Below are 12,835 nucleotides of genomic sequence, written 5' to 3' on the forward strand. Positions count from 1 at the left end.
TAGCCACGGTTGAGCCACTTTCCCTTTTTTATTTTTACGCCAGACAAGGATGTACAATTGTTGTAGTTCATCCATGCGGTCTCTAAATATCTGCCATTGCCCATCCACTGTCAACCCATTAATTATCATTTGTCAATCTATCCTAGCCAATTCACACCTCATAGCTTCAAAGTTACCCTTCTTTAAGTTCTGGACCATGGTCTCTGAATTAACTGTTTCATTCTCCATCCTAATGCAGAATTCCACCATATTATGGTCACTCTTCCCCAAGGGGCCTCGCACAACAAGATTGCTAATTAATCCTCTCTCATTACACAACACCCAGTCTAAGATGGCCTCCCCCCTAGTTGGTTCCTCGACATATTGGTCTAGAAAACCATCCCTTATGCACTCCAGGAAATCCTCCTCCACCATATTGCTTCCAGTTTGGTTAGCCCAATCTATATGCATATTAAAGCCACCCATGATAACTGCTGCACCTTTATTGCATGCACCCCTAATTTCCTTTTGATGCCCTCCCTAACATCACTACTACTGTTTGGTGGTCTATACACAACTCCCACTAATGTTTTATGCCCTTTGGTGTTCTGCAGCTCTACCCATATAGATTTCACATCATCCAAGTCAAAACTGACTACGCTCCAGTCCCATCCACCAACATAATCTGGCAGGAACCCCTGCTGAGATCAAAGGAAGAAGATTATTGCAGCAGCAAAAAATATGCACGGTGACTAGAATGTCAAATTTTCTTTCTATGTCTGTAGATTGCTGGTTCCGACACCCCATTGGGAACCAAAAGTATATCTGTAAATTATGCTGTTCTGTGAATTTAGGCCTTAAGAGCTAAGTTTAGCTCAATAGTAGCATTTTTTAACTAAAATGACATAGCCTGAAATCCATCTGGTGCTGGAGGCTTAAGGGAACAAGAAAAGAAACAATATAATTTCTCTCTCAAAAACAAACAGCACCGATGTAGTGTCATGTTTATACTGTATTTTACATGTTGAATACCCGATAATGGAAAGTGTGGTTCAAACAATCAAGAAGCTGTGATTAAGTTGACAGTAATCCAAATATCTAACATTAAAATGCACCTGTTTCAGCCATAGTGATAATTCTGCCGATCCCTTTGATATTCAGATTTCATTTTCTAATCCAGCTACTGGGAATCACACACTAAGGACTGGATTTTACGAATCTCAGCAGATCTGTGGCAGGTGACGTGTCCCAACCCCGCTGCTAGCTCCATCCCAGCCTCTGAAATGAATCTACCATGATTGGGCTTGTTAAGCCCACCCAGCGCGTTTACCGGCCGATTAGAGGAAGCGGGTCTGGTGATGTCATTTGATGATGCATCATCAGCCGGTTTCCTTAAAGGGACCATGGCCAACTTTCTTTTCACATTTGTGCTGTCAGTGTTCTACGGCATTGAGGTGCTGCAAACACTAACAATCACTGAACAGAGGATGTACAATTGTAGTTCATCCATGCAGTCTCTAAATGTCTGCCATTACCCATCCACTGTCAACCCCTTAAGCATCATTCGCCAATCTATCCTAGCCAATTCATGCCTCATACCTTCAAAGTTACCCTTCTTTAAGTTCTGGACCATGGTCTCTGAATTAACTGTTTCATTCTCCATCCTAATGTAGAATTCCACCATATTATGGTCACTCTTCCCCAAGGAGGCTCGCACAACGAGATTGCTAATTAATCCTCTCTCATTACGCAACACCCAGTCTAAGATGGCCTCCCCCCTAGTTGGTTCCTCGATATATTGGTCTAGAAAACCATCCCTTCTGCACTCCAGGAAATTCTCCTCCACCGTATTGCTTCCAGTTTCGTTAGCCCAATCTATATGCATATTAAAGTCACCCATGATAACTGCTGCACCTTTATTGCATGCACCCCTAATTTCCTGTTTGATGCCCTCCCCAACATCACTACTACTGTTTGGAGGTCTATACACAACTCCCACTAACGTTTTTTGCCCTAGATGCAGGGAGGATGTTTCCTCTGGCTGAGGAGTCTAGAATCAGGGGTCACAGTCTCAGAATAAAGGGTCAATCATTTAAGACTGAGATGAGGAGCAACTTATTCACTCAGAGGGTGGTGACTCTCTGGAATTCTCTACTCCATAGGGCTGTGGAGGCTCAGTTTTGACTCTATACAAGACACAGATCAATAGATTTTTGGATATCAAGATATATGGGGATAGTAAAGAAAAGTGGAGTTGAGGTAGAAGATCAGCCATGATCTCATTGAATGGCAGAGCAGGCTCAAGGGGCCAAATGGCCTACTCCTGCTCCTAATTCTTATGTTCAGACAGTCTACAGAATTTGATAATCATTTTACTGGAATAATCCTTATAAAGGTCACCATACTTATGAATATTAACCAACATAATTTGGCTGAGAGCAATATAGTTTTAAATAATACATTAAAAATTATAAAGATGTCATAATAAAATGTCTAATATCCATACGAATATCAGAGACTTGAGCTCAAAAATCTAGGCTGACACTCCAGTGCAGTACTGAGGGAGTGCTGCACTGCCGGAGGTGCCACTTTTCGGATGACTCTTTAACTGAGGCCCCGTCTGCCCTCTCAGGTGGATGTAAAAGAACCAATGACACTATTTTGAAGAAGCGCAATCGAGTTAACCCTGGTATCCTGGCCAATATTTCTCCCTCAATCAACATCACTAAAACAGATTATCTGGTGATTATCACATTGCTGTGTACAAATTGGCTGCCACGTCTGCTACATTATAACAACGTGTGTGTGTGTGTGTGTGTGTGTATACATATTGATGACTAGGCTCCTGAGAGCTGAATACATAGACACCTGAGTATTTCTCCCCCACTCCATGGAGGACATGCACTCTCCTTCTGTTCCATTCCTTCATTCTCACTAATGCTCTGTGACAACCCTCCTGACTGTATAATTAATTTATTGCAAGTAGGGTGTCTCTGCTGATGCTTGTGCAAATAAAATGTCAGGGCAGAGTTGGTGAAGAAGTGTCAACAGCTATAGATCTGGGCAGTTATCTTCCTGCAAGATGTGAAAGACAGAACATCTTGTTTAGCTGTGCACACAATGGCGGAAGTGCGGCAAATGAGGGTACGGGGCCCAGAAGAGCCACTAGGCCCGTGCAGCAGAGCAGGTCTCCAGTCGTCCTGGTTAATCCTTGCCACTGGATAAAGGCCTAGCTCTGTCAAGCCCGTGTGGTGGCTGGTATGCAACGGTCACCACACGTTAAAAAAATTTACACACATGCATCTTCCACCCCCTCAACTGGAGTTCAGGACTGGAACATCGGGTCCTTCATTGAAACGTCCATGAACTCTCATGGAAGCAAGTCATCCTCGTTTGAGGGAACGCCTATTATGATATAGATAATATAAAGAGCGCCTTTAACATAGTAAAATGTCCCAAGGCGCTTCACAGGAACGTTATAAAACAAAATTTGACACTGAGCCACATGAGATATTAGTGCAGATGACCAAAAGCTTGGTCAACGAGGTAGGTTTTATGGAGCATCTTAAAAAAGGAAAGAGAGGCGGAGAGGTTTAGGGAGGGAATTCCAGAGCTTAGGGCCTTGGCAGCTGAAGACACGGCCACCAATGGTGGAGTGATTTGAAATTGGGGATGCTTAATAGGCCAGAATTAGAGGAGTGCAGATAGGAGGATTGTGGGGCTGGAGGTGATTGCAGAGATAGGGAAGGGCGAGGCCATGGAAGGATTTGAAAACAAGGATGAGAATTTTTAAATCAAGCAATTGCTTAACCGAGAGCCAATAAAGATCAGCGAGTACAATGGTGACGGGTGAACGGGACTTGGTGCGAGTTAGGAGATGGGCAGCAGAGTTTTGTATAACCTCAAGTTTACGGAGGGTAGAACGTGTACTAGGCTGGCCAGGTCTAGTCTAGAGGTAGCAAAGGCATTGATGAGGGTTTCAGCAGCAAATGAGGTGAGGCAGGGGCGGAATTGGGTGATCTTCTGGAGCTGGAAATAGGCGGTCTTAGTAATGGCGCAAATATGTGATCGGAAGATCATCTCTGGGTCAAATATGACACCGAGGTTACGAACAGTGACTACACTTCAAAATATACTTCCATTAGCTGTAAAGTGCTTTGGGATGTCCTGAGGTGGTGAAAGGCACTATATAAATGCAATTTTTTATTTATACTGGAAATATAAGGTGCCAGATTTTAATAATATGCTGAAGAAGTCTCTAGGATTAATCTATGAATATAATACACAATTTATACCAATGGTTCCTTCCTGTTTGTCACACAGCGAGTTTATCTGCAGACCATATTGGTGGCTTGGAACAATGGCCTGGAATTTGCGGTCCTGATGATGACCTACGTTCAGCGTATGCCGTCGTAAGCCTTCTGAAAGCCTCCACAAATTCCGGGTTTCTACATACGCTGCACATGTGTAAAAACCCAGAACTTGTGATCTCTCAAGGTAAGCTATGACAGTTCTACTGAACTGACTAGAAATTCACTGAGCTGCCCAGCAAATGCCCACAAAACTCTTATGCCTGGTGAAAGCAGACAAGCAGGTGTTGGGCCTGCTTTCACCAGCGTAAGGGTTTATATAAATTTTATGCACAAACACTTAAAATTAGTTTATGCAAATTTTGGCCCGGATTAAAATGTTTAAAATTATTTTTCAAAAAATTTAATTTTTATTGTGTTTCCTGTATTGAAGGAGCTTTTGATTAAATTTGAAAATGAGAACATTAATTTTTATTGCTATTATTTAAATTATTTCGGGATTACATTAGGCTTTATGTCGGTAAATGGAATCCTCCTTTCTCATTGGAAGACAAGGCCCATGTAATCCCAGAGACTCTTATGAACTTCCTGGGATCTGTGGGCCTTTACGCAGGCATACGCCTGCAGGCCCGAAATCTCCATAACTTTGGAGCCAGGAGGTAAGTTCGGAAATATTTCGCAGGTTGGAGGTGTACTCCGGAGGTAGGCCTCTGACTGCAAATTTAGGGCCAATACCTTCATATCTCTATTACAGGAAGAGCAGGAGGGAAGAATCCAGTGCAACAAACTGTATACACCTTTTTAGAGCTTTGTCACTTTAGGAAGGATTTTGCAGTCTCCATCCCTAGTTCTTGGAAATACCCTGCTCTACAAACTTGACTGCAGAGCTACCACATTGCTCAGCACTGCAGCAGATGCTACATCTACAACAATGCAAACTTTGTAAATCTATTTTTCATACTTTTAGTTTTAAACAAGTATAAAAATAAATTTGTAACATCCTATGCAATTTGACAAGACATATGAATCTATGAGAAAGAAGGATGTGTAAAGACCATCGATTGAAACTGTCCTATACTGTCATCATCAACCCCAGTTTCCCTTGCCCACATGCAGCCATGTGGGAGAGAAAAAAAAACCTTGGTTCAATTTAAGGGGGAGAAAAACAGAAGTTTAAGGAAAAAATCTGAGAAACCTTTGTGAAGGTGATAAAGTGAGCTCCAGGAAACCACTGTGACTGGGTGATACAACCCTTGATGACTCAGCAATTTTTTATATGTAGCTATGTTAACCATTGTCAGGAACTCATCCAGCTCCCTATAGAATACTTGCAGTGAATTCACACTCATTGCACATGCCGGCAATTTTTACATAGAATTACATTACATACAATCTACAGCACAAAAACAGGCTATTCGGCCCAACTAGTCAATACCGATGTTTATACTTCAATTGAGCCAACTCCCACCCTAATTATCTCTTCCCACCCTGCCATCATATCTCTATTCCCTTCTCCATCATGTATGCATCATGCCTCCTCTTAAATGCATCAGTCCTAGCTGCTTCAACCACTCCAGAGTTCCATATTCTCACCACACTCTGTAATTTAATTCCTCCAAAATTGTTTGTTTGATCTGTTAGTGGCCTTGTTCTGGACTCACCCATAAGTGGAGACAATTTCTCCACATCCACTCTATTGTACCACTTCATAATTTTAAAGAACTCAATCGGGTCTTCTCTTAGTATTTTCTTTTCCAGGGATAAGAGCCCCAGCCTTCTCAATTTTTCCTGATAGATCCTTGTAAATCTTTTCTGTATATTTTCCAACATAATCCAGAGGTTGATTACTCTGAAAAGAAATACCTCCTAGCATCAGATTATTTTTTTTGCTTACAAAACTTATACATGATCCTCCCTAACATCCAGCTCGAAAAGCCGAACCACTTGAACTGAGTCTATTCCTTTCATTATTTTAAATACTTAATCAAATCTCCTCGAAGTCTACACTTTTTAAAAAAATAAATAAATAGCCCCAGCTCACTTAGCCCATCCTGGTAACAGTGGGCCTTTAAACTCGATAACAATTTGGTGGCCTTCCTCTGAACCTTTTCCAGTGTTTTAATATCACCCAGCAAGCGAGGGACTCAAAGCTGAACATAGTATTCTAGATGTGGTCTGACCAAGGCCTTAGACAGAGAAAGGATAGTATTTCTTGTTTTATATTAAATTAACCTGGCAAAACATTTTAAGATCCTAATTACTTTCACAGTAGCCTCATGAACTTTCAATGTATTATGCACTATAACTCTCAGGTTCTTCTTCTATTTAACAGCCTTGAACATGCATGGTATGTACATGCTTGGAATTGTCACGACCCAAGTGTATTCTTCTACATCGATCTATGTTGAAAGACGTTTGCCAGATATGGCCCATTCCACATTGCATCTGGATCCAATTTATTTTTTTCATCCAAAGTCCTTATAGCCGCACGTATCTGTGTTTAATCTGTAAACTTGCAATTAATGTCTCGATCCCTTCATCCAGATTGTTAAAGTTGGTGAAGAGCAATGGTCTTAACATGATCCCTGTGGGTCCCACTCAGAACCACTACCGTTAACAACTATTTTCTGTCTACATAAATGCAACCAGTTTGTTATCCAACCCAACATCTGCTCAAGAATCCCACAAGGCTCAACTTTGCATATCAGCCTTTTGTGCAACAATTTATCAAAGTCTTTTCAAAGTCTAGATATCCAGGTGGAAATTTTAATTCCTCTGCAGGAGAATGGCTGGGTCTGTTTGTGAGCAGTAGCAGGAGGCCCAGCCTATTTTATGGTCAGGTGTCATGAACATGCCACTGGCCAACTCCCCAACCAAAATGGTCGGTCACTGTGGGAAGCAGTGGAAAGTCAGGTAGCACAGAGGCCACCCACCAGGCCCAAGGTAAATGTGGGGATGGAAGGGGAGACAGGAGTTGCGGGGCAGTCAGTGCTTCGTGAAGGTGGTGGTGGGGGAGGGGCGGTGTTGGGTGGGGGAAGGAATGAGTCTGGGCAGGGGAGAGTTATACTTTTGTTGTTGGGTCTGGGGGAGTACTCCTGCACCCATGGCCCTACAAATGTGCCTGGAAAGGTCGCTTGGTTGGCTGACCAGCTTTCATCTGGCAGAGCTGAAGCTGTGGGTGCCCAGCAGAGATTGCGCCAGGATCCTATGAATGTAATAGGACCCTGATTTATGAGGCTCCTTTCTGACTCAGGTGGGCACCACAAACGTCTGAAAAATCAGCCATTTTAAAATTGCATGTGAGTGGGAATGGAGCGGTATTTCACAATTCATTTTAACTGCTCCACACGCTCAGTTTCCGCTAGGAACGGAGAGTTAAAATTTCCACCACTCTTGCAACTGGGCTTCCAACCTCCACCAACTTTGCAATTTCTTCAAAAAATTCAACCACATTTGTGAGATAAGGCTTTTCCAGAAAACTGCCTTGATAACCTCTTTTTCAAGGTGCATCTCTAAATGATATCTTCGAACAACTTGGCTGTAATTAATGAGCTTGTCGTTTCCCAATTCTTACTCTAAATAATACATAAGTGGCAGGTACCAGAAAGTTACTTTTACAGAGTCAGAACTTGATATACAGTTAATGAATTTCTAAAGAGAAATGCAGATGTTTGGATAGCAAAAAATGTTCAAAATTGCTGAGCTCATCATTTTACAACCTCTTGGTTTCTAAATATGATAAAGTGTCTTGGAAAGCACTTTACTATGAGAACACCTTATGCCAGTTAAGTGAGCCTGTATAACATTGTGAAAAGTTTAACATGTATTTAACATGACTGCACTAATTTTATACCCCTGAGATTCACAAAGGCCAAATAGTTTATTAGGAATTCACATTAAATACCTGGGGAAATTAAATAATAAAGTCCTAGGTGACGCTGCATTAATGTTGGCAAAACTGCTTTCCTATGAGATTTTCATATAACTAGGCTTGTGCCAATTAATTCAGTCAGTTAATTGAAAATTGTAACTGATAGAAAAAAATAACTGACTAATCGTGCTATAATGATGCCAGATTGTGTGATACAGTTGGGGAGGGTACAGTAATCACAAATATTGGGTTGGATGCAGTAATTCACATACATTGGGTAGGATACAATGCTCCACACACATTTATGGGATAGCATTGTATACACTTGTCGGAAGGCAAAATATTATGGTATGCACATATTTATGGGGGTGCTACAATGCTACACTCGGATTCAGAGCTGTAAAAGTGAGTTCTTAGGTGACAGAACAATCCAATAAGGGAATTACAGTCTCTGTCACAGGTGGGACAAACAGTCGTTGAAGGAAAGAGTGGGTGGGAAGACTGCTTTGCCACACGCTCCTTCCGCTGCCTGTGCTTGCTTTCTGCATACTCTCGGCGATGAGACTCGAGGTGCTCAGCGCCCTCCTGGATGCTCTTCCTCCACTTGGGGTGGTCTTTGGCCAGGGACTCCCAGGTGTCGATGGGGATGTTGCATTTTATCAAGGAGGCTTTGAGGGTGTCCTTGAAACATTTCCTCTGCCCACCTGGGGCTCGCTTGCCATCTATGAGTTCCGAGTAGATTTACAATCTATATTAACGACTTGGAAGAAGGGACTGAGTGTAACATAGCCAAGTTTGCTGACGATACAAAGATGGGAGGAAAAGCAATGTGTGAGGAGGACACACAAAATCTGAAAAAGGACATATAGGCTAAGTGAGTGGGCAAAAATTTGGCAGATGGAGTATAATGTTGGAAAGTGTGATGCCATGCACTTTGGCAGAAAAAAATCAAAGAGCAAGTTATTATTTAAATGGAGAAAGATTGCAAAGTGCCGCAGTACAGCGAGACCTGGGGGTTCTTGTGCATGAAACACAAAAGGATAGTATGCAGGTACAGCAAGTGATCAGAAAGGCCAATGGTATCTTGGCCTTTACTGCAAAGGGGATGGAGTATAAAAGCAGGGAAGTCTTGCTACAGCTATATAAGGTAATGCTGAGACCACACCTAGAATACTGTGTGCAGCTTTGGTTTCCATATTTACAAAAGGATATACTTGCTTTAGAGGCAGTTCAGAGAAGGTTCACTAGGTTGATTTCGGGGATGAAGGGGTTGACTTATGAGGAAAGGTTGAGTAGGTCGGGCCTCTACTCATTGGAATTCTGAAGAATGAGAGGTGATCTTATCGAAACATATAAGATTATGAGAGGGCTTGACAGGGTGGATGCAGAGAGGATGTTTCCCCTGATGGGGGAGACTAGAACTAGAGGGCATGATCTTAGAATAAGGGGCCGCCCATTTAAAACAGAGATAAGGAATTTCTTCTCTGAGGGTTGTAAATCTGGAATTCGCTGCCTCAAAGAGCTGTGGAAGCTGGGACATTGAATAAATTTAAGACAGAAATAGACAGTTTCTTAAACGATAAGGGGTTATGGGGAGCGGGTGGGGAAGTGGGGCTGAGTCCATGATCAGATCAGCCATGATCTTATTGAATGGCGGAGCAGGCTCGAGGGGCCGTATGGCCTACTCCTGTTCCTATTTCTTATGTTCTCATGCATTGGGAGTCTTGTGTCAGGCATGCGAACAATGTGGCCCGCCCAACGGAGCTGGTCGAGTGTGGTCACTGCTTCAATGCTAGGGATGTTGGCCTGATCGAGGACACTAACATTGGTGCCTCTGTCCTCCCAGGGGATTTGCAGGATCTTGCAGAGACATCGTTGGTGATATTTCTCCAGCGATTTGAGATGTCTACTGTATATGGTCCACGTCTCTGAGCCATACAGGAGGGCAGGTATCACAATGGCCCTGTAGACCATGAGCTTGGTGCCATATTTAAGGGCCCAATCTTCGAACACACTCTTCCTCAGGCGGCCGAAGGCTGCGCTGGCGCACTGTGGAGGCAGTGTTGAATCTCGTCGTCGATGTCTGCCCTTGCTGATAATAGGCTCCTGAGTTATGGAAAGTTGTCCAGGGCCGCGCCGTGGATCTTGATGACTGGGGGACAGTGCTGTATAGTGGGGTCAGGTTGGTGGAGGACCTTTGTCTTACGGATGTTTAGTGTAAGGCCCATGTTTTTGAACGCCTCAGTGAAGATGTTGACTATGACTTGGAGTTAGTCTCTGTGCGCAGACGCAAGGTCGTCCGCACACTGTAGCTCAATGACAGAGGCTGGGACGGTCTTGGATCTGGCCTGGAGACGATGAAGGTTGGAACAGGTTCCCACTGGTTCTGTAGTTGAGTTCCACTCCAGCGGGGAGCTTGTTGAGTGTGAGGTGAAGCATTGCAGCGAGGAAGATCGAGAAGAGGGTTGGTGCGATTGCGCAGCCCTGCTTGACCCCAGTCCGGACGTGGATTGGATCTGTGATGGATCTGTTGATCAGGATCACGGCGTGCATGTCGTGGTGGAGCAGACGGAAGATGTTGACAAACCTTTGGGGATTATAAATCAAAAAAGTACTGGCATACGGAAATACACAACTGCATAAGAAACACATCCCAACTTCAGCTCCAGTGCTTGCAATGAACTTTCAGAAACACATAATAAAATATGTTGCTGTTAATGTTAAATGTGATTGGCTTTAAAATAGTGACATAATTGATTTATGAGACAAAAATGGTTCTTGAGTAACACCTGGCATGATTGAGTCAACAACAGGCATATATCTTCCTAAGTATGTGAGTCTAATTCTTACGAGTACTAATCTTATAATCTGCACTACTCTCTTAATTCCTTTACATGTATGCATTAGTGTTGTAAAATAATTTTTTTATACCTTCTTGTGAATTATGTAATCATATTTCTGTAATGATGACAGAAAAACAGCCACTTACAATCTTTATTCAATGTTATTTCAACATTTCTTTTAATTTCATTTTCTAGTCATAATTGTTAGATTCAAATGACAGTCATAAAGCACTTCAGCTTTGTTCTCAGTATATGATGTCATCTGAACGCTTGGAATAAATTATGCCAACAATTCTACACAAGTGGTATTCTCATGGTCAATATTTTTTTTAGTGTATTATATGTATTGTACTGGCTGAACTTTTGTGCTGTAATTTCTATGATTCTAAATATTTATTATTTCTTTCTACTATCATTGCTCACCCATCTGTGATACATGGAACAGAAATTGCCTGTGGTAAGCATTGCTAGACTCAGCGTGGTTTAGAGGTAGAGCTGCATATTTGTACCCCTGATTCTGTGCCCTGCACTCATATCCAGAGAGGCTCTGTGCCATCAGTGAAGCCTTGCAATTTCTGTTCTCATTTCTCAATGCATTTTAGAATAAATTGGAAGAACATGTCCCAATTTATATTCTACTTATGATCCCAGTAATACAATTTTGAAACTGTACCTTTGTACTCCTAAGAAAAATCAATTGAAAGTGCTCTGTAATGTTAGCTTATCGTTGTGATGTCTTTTCTTATTACAGTCACATGGTTACTAAGAACCAATGAACAGTGGTTACCATGGACAGATGTGGTTTCCAGTCATATAATTTCCACAGATCAATTGCAGTGCTCAAAACCATGATTACCAGGTAACAATAAGCCAGTATTCTGTAAGAGGAACCTACTGAATCCCTATCCTCCCCCTCTCTCCACTTGGGTTTGATTTTACTGGTATTGGTCCAGAGCCCTATTATCAATGTACATGATTAGAAACATAGAAAATAGGTGCAGGAGTAGGCCATTCGGCCCTTCTAGCCTGCACCGCCATTCAATGAGTTCATGGCTGAACATTCAACTTCAGTACCCCATTCCTGCTTTCTCGCCATACCCCATTAATCATGATTAGCTGCAATCAATGAAATTGCTGAAAAGCAACATAAATAAAATGGTCACATGAACTTTACTAACCAATACGATGGCTCAGAAAGGACACACCCTTTTATAGACAGGTGTATAGATGGATATAAACATTTTTTAATTTTATTCCTACACTACTTAAGGATATCTTGACTCAGCCACATCACTCAACACCACACGGACAAAGCACTTTGGGATTGAAGGCATATTGCCTCCTTGCTAAAAAATAATTATGAACCATCCTTGAATGTCTGAAAATGAAGTGAATTGTCATCGACAATTTTTTATGATCACCTATCAGAGTTCAGAACATAGTTTTTGTATTTTGTGGATACCATAAATATTCAATTATGATTTTTTGAATATTCAAGGATGGTCTAAATGGTTAGAAATAATTGTAAATCTGCATAGTACATTGTCCATGAACAACCATCAAAGTTCATCAAATAGTGTAGACAAATTTCAAACTTTCATTGGAAATGTCTGAGCATCAATCATGACATGTTATAAATATTCATTAACATGACAGCTGGTGCTTTCATCCATATCCTGCACTGACCAAAAGCTGGCTAAAAAACACAAATAGACACATTGTACAGAGAGTCAAAATTAAAATGAGTAAAAAATTCAAATAAATGATTGTTTCAAACTAGTTTTATTCAATTAAAACCAGTAAATTGGCATTCGTTGGTAGCAATTGACTCA

The 12,835-nt window shown here is 41.8% G+C and overlaps 1 protein-coding gene across 10 annotated transcripts in view; it reads left to right on the forward strand.

Annotated features, from left to right (window-relative positions):
• The window catches only part of rhbdl1 (rhomboid, veinlet-like 1 (Drosophila)), a 452,859-nt gene that overhangs the window by 55,651 nt on the left and 384,373 nt on the right, over positions 1–12,835 (forward strand). For 6 of the 10 annotated variants that reach the window (XM_070900991.1, XM_070900988.1, XM_070900995.1 and 3 more), the window contains 2 exons: positions 4,303–4,476; positions 11,755–11,862. The gene's annotated coding sequence lies outside the window, so the exon portion shown is untranslated. Of the gene's footprint in view, positions 1–593; positions 728–4,302; positions 4,477–11,754; positions 11,863–12,835 lie in introns of all 10 variants that reach the window. The other 4 variants (XM_070900989.1, XM_070900990.1, XM_070900997.1 and 1 more) reach the window with 3 other exon arrangements.

Source organism: Pristiophorus japonicus, chromosome 15 (assembly GCF_044704955.1).
Source record: "Pristiophorus japonicus isolate sPriJap1 chromosome 15, sPriJap1.hap1, whole genome shotgun sequence".
In the NCBI taxonomy this organism is placed as follows: Eukaryota; Metazoa; Chordata; class Chondrichthyes; family Pristiophoridae; genus Pristiophorus; species Pristiophorus japonicus.